The sequence below is a fragment of the Panthera tigris genome, chromosome D1 (genome assembly GCF_018350195.1).
Source record: "Panthera tigris isolate Pti1 chromosome D1, P.tigris_Pti1_mat1.1, whole genome shotgun sequence".
Classification (NCBI taxonomy): domain Eukaryota; kingdom Metazoa; phylum Chordata; class Mammalia; order Carnivora; family Felidae; genus Panthera; species Panthera tigris.
Genome location: NC_056669.1, coordinates 13,695,747 through 13,709,477, shown reverse-complemented (window position 1 = coordinate 13,709,477; position 13,731 = coordinate 13,695,747). Strand labels below are relative to the sequence as shown.

Here is a 13,731-nt window from a genome sequence, read left to right as displayed (position 1 = left end):
AGTGGTTTCTAAACATGAATGCACTGACTCTGATAACTACTCTATGAGATAGATCTCATTATATCCTTAGAATGAGGAATCTGAGTTGTGGGAGTGGGGGGTGGCAAGGCCGGGGGTGTTAAGCAAGCCTTCCAAGGTCACATAACTACTAATGGAATTCGAACACAGGCAACCTGACCCCAGTGTCCCATGTTCTTACTGCTGTGTTTTATGACCACCCCAAATCCATCAGGCACAACCTTCAAAGATATCCCTATTGATTTCTAACTGTCTGTCCGTATGCCTATCTTCCAAATCAAAGTGAAAGTCATTTGAGAATAGGAGGGATGGGACACTGGTGCCCATAAACTTCCCCTTCTCCCGGGCTCCAGAGCCTAGGACAGGGTGAGCATAGAGTAGACGTTTCATTAATCCTGCTTGAATTAAATGGTACAACTCTGAAGTCAAGTCAGATAAATGTACCTCCTGTTTGGCCAATCTGACTCAGTGTGAGTGCATGAGTCCTAAGACAACGAAAACCCACAGCCACTCAGCCTGATGATTTGATAAGTGTCCTTCATTCCTTTGGCAAACGGGCGCCATGCAAGCTGCTGGAAAAAAAGTCCCCTGCAAGGCACAGCCTCTGCTCCGGGGAAATTATGGTCCCGCCAGTGAGGGAGCTTCAAGACACTAAAGTGAAGGGTACAGAGGATGACTGTTACCCAAGTTCTATGCAGGAGTATTGCTGTATACAACTAGTTGTGTGCTAGCGAATGTTGAGCAACTTGTCCTCTGGGGGGAAAAGGCTGCTCCTCATTGGCAGCATTTGCCAATTTCCGTGGTGTAAATACTTGTCCCGTGGCTGACCACAAACTACCAACGTGATATCACGGAACCCTGAGTTGGAAGAGAGACGCGTGCATGGTGGGCTCTGAGAAGCCCATGGGAACACACTCTAGCACCCACTGCATAGAGCACACGATGGGTTGTTCCTCGCCTCTGCCTTGAGACACCTATCAGAGAACCCCTGGAATACAGATGACCTCTAGGAACAGTCTCACGGCTGAGGGATATTGGATACTAAGGGATACATGAAATGTCCTTAGGTTTTTGAAGGCAGAGAGAGAGAACCGATTCTCATCTGTCTAGGCCGGTTTATGTCCAGGCCTGCCTGCAGGCACAGGGATGGACCAGGTGACCTCCAAATGTCACACTCAGCCTAAGGATTCTGTGATGCAGGCAGAATTTTCTCCTAGCTTTCTTCTGCCACAAGGGACGTGTCAGGCTTTCTGTGGACCGGAGTCAACAGTACCAGTGCACCCAGTAGAATGCCATCAGCAAACATCCTCAGCAAAGTTGCTGACCTAGTATTGAACAGGTTAATTGCGGCCAGTGGGATGCTCAGCCGCCAGGAGGATTTCTAAGACTCCGGAGTCCACAGCTCTGGAGAATGCAGACATACAAGTGACAGCTTCTAGCTCTTTAGGAGGGCAAATGGGCCTGCCAGTGATGGGGCCCTCTCCAAGGGTGCTCGGACCCTGGGAGCCCCTCCCCACCAGTCCAGCCCTGGCTCCCTTGCCCTGCATGGTTGCCCCCGCCCAGCCCTGGCTCCCCTGTCTGGCACACCGTCCCTTCCTGCATATTCATCATTCTCAGGGCTCACGGCCGTGGTCTGGAGCCTCTCATGGGAGTTTGCAGATAATGTCACGGGCTCCTGGAACCTCACGGGGAGGGCAGGGAGTAGCCTGCCAAGGAGGAGGGAGGGTGTGCATGGGATCTATTCATTTCCCATACACAGGAAGCTTCGGAGAGAAGGCAGACAAACTGTCTCCGAGACTAGCTCCCTCTCCCAGGGACCACTTCCCCTACCGGGACAGGCAGGCTGCCAAGGAAGGGCTCTGGTGAGGCCTGCATCTGAAGACTGAGCCTATTTCTAGAAACAATCTAGAAGGGCCCAGGGCCTACTCCCATTTCTAAGGGGTACAGCTCCTATATTCAGGGCTAATCGTTCCGAGGTATCCGAGAAGCAAAGAGGTGGGCTAATTTTCCTCGGGTCCAACCTCAGGCACAGGATAAAGAACAGAACCCTGTGAGACTGCTTGGCAAGCATCATCACCGCACCGGGCAGATGGAGAATGAGACGCTCAAGTTCACTGGCAAGTTACTCTTGAAGGCAGATTTGGGAATCAGGCACCCAATCCTTGGTTCACTGCTTACACAGGCCCCAGTAAGTAATACAAATGATGATCCACCGGAAGCTCGGTCTTTCATGGAAGAGCCTGTGGATGAATTCAGTAGCAGAGGAAAGCTAGTCTCAGCAGTTGTCTGGCCTCCCCTCTGATTCTCCTCCCCCCGCCCCCATTAAAATTAGCACACCACAGAGTCAACCTGGCTTTCTAAGGGCAACTTGCTTTTCCCCTACCCCCTTTCCCCTGCCTGACCTCTCCATCTCTTCCAGACACCTTAGTTCTACCGTGTACCTGTCCACCTGTCATTGGTTGATTCATCCATCCATTCTTTCCTTGCCCATCCATAAACCCACCCATTTACTTAACTATTATATATTGAAAACCTATTGTGTGCCAGGAACTCTGTTGGGAAGTCAGGGCACTTTACTTCTAGCTGTGTAGCCTTGAACACATTGCTTAACCACCCAAAGCCTTGGTTTCCCTATCTGTAAAATGGGAATAATAAAACTCTGTATTTAGGGTTTGCTGAATAGTAAATAAAATACATATGCATATAAAACAGTACAGCACTTGAAGATTACCAGGTACACAGTAGCCTATCCTTACATGCTATGGAAGAGAACAAGGTCAATGTGATGGGGATCTTGACTTTAGGGAGCCTGGAGTCAAACTCCCATCTGATTGTCCGGCAGATCTCCAAACAATCCTCTTCTGTCTTCCTCCTCTCTTCCTTCCCCTATTCCCTTGGCTGTGGTGACTTTGTAAATGTCAGATCTTCAAAGAACTCCTTTCTGAACCCTCCCAATTTGGTCCCCATAACATTTTCTCCTTCTGTAGTGTCGTTCCCCTCAAACTCTCTGTTACCTAGGACCTTATCTCATCACCGTGTGCCTGTTTATAAACCCTTTGATGGCCAGAACTGTGATGATGTTCTGTATTCTGTATCCCCACAATGCCCAGCACAGTCACCTGTACAGAAATACTTGCTAATTCAACCAAGCTGCTGCCCCCACCAGCCCCATTCCCGCTCAATCTCGCTTCCAATGTCAAGGTTGTTGATTTTATTACCAGGAAATTATCTGCATATTCCTACCTGCTTTGCTTACCCTGCTTTATATCTCAGATTTAGAGGTAAGTTAGACTTTAGACTGGCTTTTAAATATCCCCAGCTGATTCTACTACTGCAGCTGATGCCTGTAACATTTATTTATAACTTTGCAAAATTGGCCAGTGGTTAAGATATATAAACCCGAAGGGGACTCGTGCATTTCCAATACATTAAGGTACATTTAAAACATGCTGTGTCTTACCAGGGGCTTTAAGATACACATTACCGCGGGAGCTAGAAGGACGGGAGCAGAGTAATTGGCTAATGAGAATTCTGAACAGTGACTGGAAATATGGCAGAACTGCCCTTTGAGAACTGTGCTCACACCTATTAATGAACTTTATCCACGGCTCTAAAACACAGCTCTGTGTTTCAAACACAAGCCCAGGAGGCTCTGCGGCTCAGATGCTGTTGCGTTAATTCACACCTAGTTATGGTGACTGGCACCAGCCTTCAACACTGGTCAGAAGAAAACGCTGCGAAGTCCTAGGATAATTACTAAGTCTGGATTTATTTTATACCAGGTGCCAGGTGTTGATATGGAAGGACATGTTTTTCTAACTCTAAGTATGTGCGGTACTAGGAAGGGGGGGGATGAGTATGCTCGCATGTTCCCAGTCATGTGGGGACCATGGGACTGCATACATATACATATCCTGCCATGTAGGAAGGACTACGACATAGCCAATAGAGGAATGATGTGGGAAATCCAGTGACTTTCAGTCTTGGACAGGAGTCTGGATTCCAGGTAGGGTCTCCCATGGTTCATGGCCCTGCAGTGAATATTGACCCGGTTGAGGAATAGTTCAAGTCTAAGCCAGCAGAGACTGTAGGGTTGGTGAACTGTTGGCTTTGTGTCCGAGACAACAGCCATTCTTTTCATAATGGGAGAGGGAAAAATATAGCTTCCCACTGAGCCTGTGTGTGATGTTTATCTTGAGTAGGAATGTCGAGGTTGATTGCCAAGAGGCAACTGCCTTCTTTGGAGCTGTTTATTTAGCTTGCAATGACTTTTGAAAATGCCCTCCCACCATCTTTAAATACTCTTCTCCATGGGTGGGCTCCCAACAGCCACGTTTGTGCATCTGCCCAGCACTTTGGTCACAGATTGATGGACTGGGGAGGGTAGTCAGGCCAATTTGCTCAACCGATTTCCCTTGTTGTAACTCTGACCCTTCTGATGACGATCCCCAAATCTGTATCTCCAACCCATCTCTTTCCCTCCAAGTTCAGACCTGTATGGCCAGCGGTCCACTGGACAGAGATCTGCCTGAATGCCCCACAAACCACTCAGGCAACAATGTCAAACATAGCTTACCCTTTTCCATTCGTTCCTAGATCCAAACACCCAATTCTTCTGACTTTACCTCCCAAACACTTTTTAACTCATCCCCTCCTTTTCCAACTCTGGTTTAGGCTCTTGGCCTGAACTCCTCCTGGCTGACCCCCCTGCCTCCTGCCTGGAATCCCTCGAATCTGTCTTCCACACGGATTGAAGCACAATCTGATCTGAAATACACAGTGGCTTCTCCCTAAGAGTTTGTAACCTGAGAATTAGAATGCATTCCCCTCCTCAGTGTCTCCCTAGCATTTACAACCCCGCTTTCAGGCTGTAGCCCACTTCTCCATCTCCATTCCCTGCTTTGTGACTGGCATTCCAGTAACCTGGGACCACCTGTATTTCCATGAAGCTCTAGGCCTTCCAGACTCTGTGTCCCTGTCCTCTCTTCTCCCCTTTCATATTTGATGAATTCCATCTCAGCCTTTAAGACCTCTCTCAGCGATGACTTCCTGGAAGGCTTGTATGACTCCCAGTCCCCCGAGGCTGGTTAGGGCCCCCTTTTCTATGCTCCTATGACAACTTGGCCGTATTTCTATCACTGCACTACACACATTGTAATATAATGCTTTTTTTTTTTAGGCTTGTCTGACCCAATAGACTGTCAGTAACTTGGGAATAGAGACAGCATATATTTCTTTCCTCTTAGTGTCCTCAACCCTTGATAAATATTTTAGAGTATATGAATAAGTGAATGAATGATGTGGATGCATGTCAAGGATTGTGCCATAGGTGTAAGAGGGGAGAAGGAGCGTATGTCAATGAGCCATTGTGCTCCCTGAATCTTGACTTGTATGCTTGAAAGAATAAGGAGGAGACGATGTTCTTGAAACTCACTTTCTCTGACGATCCTGACCATGTAAGCCTATAAGGAATAGTCATTCTGGGCATGGTGCTCATCAGGTAGGAAGTTTCCTGTCTATGTCATGCTTCAGGGAGCCAGGAAAGTGGAAGCAGGAGTAGTCCAGGAATAAGAGAACACCAGTTCTACTGTTCATTCTTCCATGTGCCCCTTGACAACTTAATTGACCCCTCTGAGTCTCGATCTCATTTGAAAGTAGAGTAATAATTCCTGCCACTCAGGATAGTTTTGATGATTGAGCTGATGGGTGTGAAACCCTCAGAACTCTACTCAGTAAATATTCAACAGATGGCACATTATGAATTTAGTGTGACATCAACTTTAAAAATCACTGACTCTTGGGGTGCCTGGGTGGCTCTGTCAGGAAAGCGTCTGACTCTTGATTTTGGCTCAGGTCATGATCTCACCATTCATGAGTCTGAGCTCTGCTTCGGGCTCTGTGCTGATAGCACGAAGCCTGCCTGGGATTCTCTCTCTCTCCCTCGTTCTCTGCCCCTCCCTGACTCGTTCACTCTCTCCCTTTCTCTCTCTCTCTCCCAAAAGTAAATAAACATTAAAAATTGTTTTTTAGTCGAAAAAAAAAAAAATCACCAGCTCTTCCGTCCATTACGTGCATGCCATTAGATCAGGGTTTCCCCAGTTCCAGGCTGTCAATACTTTTGGCCAGATAATTGTCTTGGGGGGCTGTCTTGTGCATTACAAGATGTTTAACAGCATCTCTGGCCTCTACCCACTAGATGCCAGTAGCACGGCATCTCCCCTGCCATCCAGGAGTTAAAATATCTCAGAACATTTCCACACATTCCCTGGGGGGCAGAACCACCTTTTCTTAAGAAACACCGCTCTAAAAAGGGAAGTGACCTCTGTTGCTCTGACTTTTTCATCTGTAAAATGGGGAGTATTTTCATGACACTTGAAAGTGTTACTTGAATCAGGTGTGATAATGGTTCTGCAATTGTTTTGAAAACTTCAAAGTGCTTTTCAAATATAAAATAAGTGTTTTGACAGATATCATCAACTTGAGTACTTAAAGAAAAGCCAGCATATCCTCAAGCTACCAACCCTCCCCCAAGTTGCCCAAGAACCTCTGTGAAATGGAGTCCCCTGGGGCCAATTCTGTCCCCAGATGTTGAGTGGAGGACTGGAAGGTGAGCTCTCTCCACCAGCCTCTTCCTGTTGGTAGCTGAAGACTAGTCTAACCCAGCCCTGTGGGCGTGAGGTCACAATGGGACCTGCGCTGAGCTGCAAGGTAATATTCTAGAATTCTCCCTAAAACTCAGGTGGCTATTGAGCCTGGTAGATTTGGAGGTCTGACCATTTCTTGCTGCCTATAGACAAGTTTCCATATCCAACACTGCCATTGCTACTGCTTAAAGTTTGCACTGGCAATAAAAGTGAGTGATAATTTTAACCCCAACTAAGTTAAGATCACATGAAGGGGACCACAAGCAGCCAAAACTTCATGGGGTGTAACAAGGATCTGATGAGTTCAGTGTTCAAGTCCTATTGCCACAGCGGCACTGGTGAGATTTTTTTCTGGCCGGAAGTTTGTGAACCTAGAATGTGGGTTGGAAGAGAATGGAGCGAATATTTGGCACAAATGATGCTCCAAAATTTACCTTTTATCTCCCCTTTTCTCCAAGCTTATCCCTAAAGAGATATTGGAAAACAGAGACAATTGGACAAGTACCCTGAGTGATGTCACATCGTAAACCACCTTCCAAAGGGCTCCCGCCCTAACAGTGATCTCTCTTCATTTCTCAGATGCCGGTCCTCATTCCTAGCATACATTGCCAGGCAAGTGTAGCTGCTGGCCCACTCCAGAAACCCAGCAGTTTGGGGTCAAGCCCAGATCACTAGCTCCGGTTGCCCTTGATCCCTGGGATATTCCCGCCTTATGCTTCTGGCATCCCTCCCTTCAGATAGACTTTGCACAGGACCACGGGTACAACTTGAGATGGTCCCCACTCTAGACCTTAGAGGGTGTGGGGTCTCTATCTATCCCTTCTTCTTCAGAAGGCCCTGGACTCTTATAAAGCTTGGTCCAGCCCCTCTAAAGGGACCAGAATATTCAGTCTGTGGGACAGTCAGCCTTTCTCAACCCACAGAAAGATGTGACATATGCTCCCTGAACAATTTTTTTGTTTTGTTTTATATTGTTGCCTAATGAAGAGGAATCATGCAAATAATTCCACCTGTAATAAAAATCTGCTCCCTGTGACTTTATGGATTAGTAAACTTCGAAGCAGCTCACATAATTTTTAAACTCTTTCCTCCTATAAGGGGGTATCACAGTTAGCTCGAGGATGGGCGTCATTAAGCACGGAAGGAAGGGCTCTTGGCCAAGCAGACAACCTCCTTGGGCCTCAGTTTCCCTGTCTTTAAAGTAAGGAGAACAATCCCAAGGCTGTTGTTAGCCGTGGCGGGCAGGGAGGATAGAAGGAAGGTGGCCCAATTGAGTAGAACCAGGAAAATGTCTGCCATAAAGCAAGGCCACCTGGCCTATAAAAGCATTCTGGAGGGCTCTGGGTGCAGATGCAAAGACAGGAAACTGCGAGACAGGGAATTGGTAGCAACAACTCCAGGTAACTCGGCTTTTTAATTAGAGAAGCCTTCAGCCGGCAGCAGAATTGCTTCCGCCCCGCAAACCAGAGACCTGAATCGCAGCAGTGCAACATCCAGCGTTTGCACTTGGTAGTAACAGGGGTACAGTAAGGCCTCCCTGCTCCGTGCCGCATCATCCATTAGAAAACAAAAAAGGTACAGTAAGTGCCACTGAGCTCCTCCATTAATTGCTAAGTAAGGGGAAAAAAAGAGAAGAATAAAGTGCTTTTACCTGCTCGGCTGGATAATTAAAAGCTGCCTGAAGCACTGCTAACCTTTTTCATTATGGCAGTGTTCATTATAAAGCCAGAAAGAATTAACTACACTGCATTATCAGATATCGAAAAATATTAATAGCAAAAGTGAGAAAGGGAAAGGAGGAATTTTGGGCGAGTTAATTAAACCACACGTCCTCAATGACTTATTAAGTGACTGGTCGAGCTTCCTGGAGCTCGGTGAGTCCCAGAGAGCATGCGATGTGTTTCTACTCCTCAGGAAATGAGTTTCCAGCCCCGTGGACTTGTATTATTTTTCCTTCCTCTATTGCAAAATTCTTGTTTGTCTCTCTTCGCAAATACTGCCGAGTGAGTCAAGTCCTGGATTGGGACCATCTTAGCGCCAATAGAGTGGGAGCTGGTTGAGAGCCCTTGAAGGTCACTGCTGTGGGGACCACTGTGGGAACGAGACCACTGTGTTGTTCAGCAAAAGCCTTACAGTTCTTCTGTAACGGAGCAGGTGAGAACATCTTATAATGAGGTCCCTTTGCTGCTTCTGTAACCCAAGCCCGTGAATGAATCCAAGAAGGGCTCACCTTGCCTATCAAATTCCCTTCTACAGGGTCTGGTACTACAGCCTGGCACAGGGCATTGAGGGGGGATGTGCCCTTGGGGTCTCAAGAGCTGTTTGGAGTAAGTTATCCACGCTCCATCCATAGAGCAGAACACGGTCAGAGCCCAGCTGCAGCAGGAAGGCCAGCTGAGCGAGGACTGTCATACTCGCAAATCTTTGGTGAATTAAGATGACATCCTCTGCAATACTCTTAAGTGCTTAGTCCAAAAAGGCACACGTACGGCACTGTCCTACATGGCATAACAGGATGGGGGTGAAGATAGTAACGGGGGAGAGTGGGGGGGAGACAAGGAACATCTTCCATGGTGGAAGGAACCAGGGAGGGAATGAAAGCATTTTCATTTAGCAAAAAGCAAAATTGATGATGAAGAAAATGTAATATTGATTTCTTTCTTCTTCCTGCTGGCACTGAAACTTTAAATGAAGTCATAGAGCAACTGAGACTCCCGCTTTGATTGGTTGTACTTTGACCTAATCTCATTTTAAGAGTCTAGTTTGCATGATTGTTGGTGACACGCAAGAGGTTTCTCTTTAAGCAGGGTACGGTTATCGTTTCTCCAACATGACATTATGACAATCAGACACTGTTCTGGGGAGCTCCGAGCCTGTCCTTGCTGATGGGTTTCTTCCCTAGGTGGTACGTTGGCCCCCATGGCAGCTTTTCTCAGAAACTCAATGAGCACTTGCCCAAAGAAGAGCTTTCCAGAAAATGGGTGTAAGTGATGGCTTATCCAGCTGCAGCCTACATGGAGGTAGTGGGGACAGGAAAGCTTTGGCTAGTATGTGAATGAATGTCAAAATAGCAATAGGGGAAGAGTCAGGAGGTTGAGCAGAATGGATGAAGTCATTGAAATGGACCCAGTGGTCACGTGTCTTCCTGACCATGATTAAAAGCCATGTTTGCACAGGTACCTTCTTGCATTTTGTCAGCCTGCAAGAAGTATGTGGAGCGGCCTATGGGGGCTTGGCTGTCCTGGCAGCAGGACCTTCTCCCTGTTAAGTAAGCTTTGCATGTAAAACATTTAGAACAGTGCCTGGCACTTAGTAAGCACTCAATAAATGTTATTGATTCTTCAGCATCCTGCATCTTTATCTGGAACTTTTCATGAGCTTCCTTTATCTTGAAATGCCTTGAAAGGAGAAATCTAGAGATAACATAGAAAAGGGTATGAACATCGAATTTTGAACAACTCTTTAGAGGTGGATTGCCCCCTGGAATGGCAATGGCATGCCCACCCCCCCTCCCCGCCCAGCCCTGTGATTGGAAAAAATTGTAACTTTCTGGTTTTTCACCCTGTCCTTCTGGGGGTGCGGTGTGGGGTAGGGAGAGATTAGAATCAGTCTTTTACGAATTCCCAGATTTGAGACCAAAATTGAAGTGGGCCACCCATGACCTCCAGCATTCAAGCCTCGAGTGTTTGCTGACCGCTCTGCCTCTCTCTTCAGAATGCACTTAAAGGGTGGGCTTCTTTGGCCAGGAGGAATACCTCTGCTTGGGACCATATAAAATATATAAGAAGGGGTGCCTGGGTGGCTCAGTCGGTTGGGCGTCCGACTTCAGCTCAGGTCATGATCTCACAGCTTGTGAGTTTGAGCCCCGCATCGGGCTCTGTGCTGACAGCCCAGAGCCAGAGCCTGCTTCAGATTCTGTGTCTCCCTCTCTCTCTGCCCCTCCCCCACTCACACTCTGTCTCTCTTTCCTTCAAAAATAAATAAACATTTAAAACAAATTTTTAAAGAAATATAAGAAAACCCTTTGGACCTTGGTGACTGGGAGCTTGGAGAGAAGGAAGAAAGAGGTTGCCCTTGGGTCCTTTTGCATTAGGCCAGGCTTCCAAATATATCACACACATTCCCACCTCTTTCTCTTGGCTCAGCCTGCAACACTTCACTCATCCCTCCCAGTATTCTTCCTGCATGGACCATCTTCCAGGTCTCCCATGTGAGGTCCACTACCCCAGGTCTTCTTCAAGCAGATCTAGTCCTGGTGACTCCTCTTAGCTTCCATAGTGTTATCTGAACTTCTCATGTTCACCAGCCTGGAATGTTTGGCCTATCAGTTTCTCCATTCTAGAGAGTCTGATGGCATCGTGCTCTCAATCTCTTCTGTTCTGTGGGACTCTGGAATGAATGGTCATTCAAAGTGCCCCTCTTGTTGGGTCCACAGAGCTCCATTGGTTTTTGGTTTGTGTCTGTATTATAGTAAGTATTTTATAGCATTTCAGTGAGATGCCTGTGTTATTGTCCATTCTATTTGGGAGCACTTGGAGGGAAAGCATCATTTATTTATGTTTACATATTTATCATGCCTGGAACAAGCACACTCGGTAGATGTTTGTTGGGTCAAAATGAATTGAATTGAATAGCACTTTTTCTATATCTACCACAGGCTCTAATTTGGCTCTGGGCAAAGGATGGGCACACACCAAATATTTGCTGAGCCTGAATTAACCCCCTTGGCTGTCTCAGCCCCCTCAGCCCCTCCACACTGTGTGATGTTTCATGGCTGTATAGTGAAGAGATGGTACATGGCTTTCTGGGTCCCCCTGAACTTGCTTGTCTTAAACCTCTGCAGCCACAAAACAGACAGATCTAGACGGCCAATACCCTCCATTTTCCTTTTTATCTCTGTAACTTAATTTATCTCTGTATCTTAGAAAACCACATAACTATTTAGAAAAAAACTACAGATATGTTTTGAAACCCTAGGTTTCCAGGCTATTCCATATAAGGGACTTTTTCTCAAATGCTTCATAATCCATGTGAAACATGGAAGTAATCCATTTATGCCCCCTTCTAAGCACTGTAGTGTCTGCCACTTAATTTGTGACTTCAGACAAGTAATAACCTCTCTGGGGCTACATCAGTCCGTCTCCAAGGCCCCTTCCTGCTCTAACATCTGTGCTTCTGATGCCTTTTGGAAGGCCCATTGATTAGCTAACTTAGCCATTTTTTTTTTTAACGTGTATTTATTTTTGAGAAAGAGAGAGAGACAAAGCACAAGTAGGGGACAGGCAGAGAAAAAAGGAGACACAGAATCCGAAGCAGGCTCCAGGCTCTGAGCTGTCAGCACAGAGCTTCAAGCGGGGCTTGAACCCACAAACCGTGAGATCGTGACCTGAGTCAAAGTCGGACACTCAACCGACTGAGCCACTCAGACACCATTGCTAACCCCTTCTCTCTTGCCCTCTTCCTGCTATTCATGATTTTTTTTAAAAAAAGGACATATACTTACTTCCTTGTGGGTCTTCATACAATCTGAGTAGCCATGGGACCAATTTTGGACAGGGGCTTCTGGGGAAAAAAAATTGCTTTCCAAGGGAAAATGGAGAGATACAGCTTATGAAGTCCCTTCTTTCTTCCTGTCTTGAGTGAGAAGCTGCTAGCCATTCCATGGTAATGAGGGGGTGAGCGTGAGGGCAGAAAACCAACACGTCAAGGATAGTGGAGTGCCCAACACCTTGGTGACAGCACAGAGCAGTGGATCAGCCCAGCAAAGGAATCAATGCCTTCATGAGTCTAAACTACTATTAGGCAAGAGTTTTGTTGAAATTTTGCTGAAAAAAATGTTGCCATGAGCATCCCTGACATACACCTTTCTAATTTCCAGTCGAGAGGATTCTTCAGGTCAATTACTTCGTTTCCTTGGGTCCTCCCCATGAGTGTTACTCCACCTTGACCAAACTCATAGGCCCGCCTGCACACGTGTGCACACGCACGCGATTTGTAGCATGCTTTATGTTGCACAAGTTTCCATGTGCATTACCACATTCGATGCTTCTATCCTGTGAGGGATGTCTATCATCCCCCTCCCCTGTTTATACACGAGGAAACTTAAAACAGTCCCCCACGGTCTCACTGACTCCAAATACAACACGTTCACGCAACTCACCGACAACCCAGGTCAAAGTTCCACACCCCACTTCTTCCACAGAGGAAGCTGTTGGCCTTATCCCACCACCACCCTGGGGCACAGGCCCAGAGTGAGTCTTCAGAACTTTGGAGGACTCACCAAGGCCCACACAACTCCATAAGGAGAACCGTGTCAGAGAGGGTGCCTCCCCACCCCTGGAGCTCAGCAGCCCTCAAGGGGGAGGCAGCAGAGACTGTCCCCCAGCTGGGGCCCGAACACAAGTAATTAATAGGTGATCATGGAGCTGGACAAATGCAGACTGACAGCAGGCTTACCTATCTTATAGCCTGCGCCTTGGCTAACATTAGTTCTACAGCTAAACCTGGGCTTTGTTGACATGTTGTTCCCTTTCATTAATAAATAACTGCCCAAAACAATTACACTTCAGGAAACTAACCTTATTTTTCTCTTTCCCTCTGAAAGGTACCAAAAATTAAAAGCAAAGATGCTTAAATCAGCTGGAGCGCTCCTGGGCGGGTGTTCCTAAGTGCAATCTGCTTAATGGGAAAGACCTTTCGGGGGAAGGGCAGTCACTCTGCAGCTCCCCCGGAGGGGCCACGGGCAGGTAGAGATAGAACACACGGTTTCTCCATGAGGGCCTGGCCCTCTGCTTATCTCAGGATCCCACTGTCCAACGGACTTAATTTACCTCTCCAGTCTAGCTCTTCCTGGAGCTGCAGGCACATGTCAATCTTCTTTTTTTTTTTTAAACCAATATAATATCATGAAAAGATCGTGACACTTTAAAATCAAGCAGTCCCAAGTTTGAGTCTGAATGCTGCCGCTTATTAACTGTCTGTTTTGCACCCCTTATTTGACTGTTCTGATAACTTGTTTGTTGTTGCATAGCAAAATACTCCAAAACCTAGTGGCTTAAAACAACACCCA

General features: G+C 46.8%; 1 long non-coding RNA gene across 1 annotated transcript; it reads right to left on the bottom strand.

Moving 5' to 3' along the window:
* Window positions 1-538: 538 nt before the first annotated feature.
* Window positions 539-6,650, bottom strand: LOC122231413. Its single transcript, XR_006208650.1, has 2 exons — window positions 6,563-6,650; window positions 539-2,258 (listed from the first exon to the last, which is right to left on the bottom strand). It is a non-coding gene; the product is annotated as an uncharacterized LOC122231413 (long non-coding RNA).
* Window positions 6,651-13,731: the final 7,081 nt, after the last annotated feature.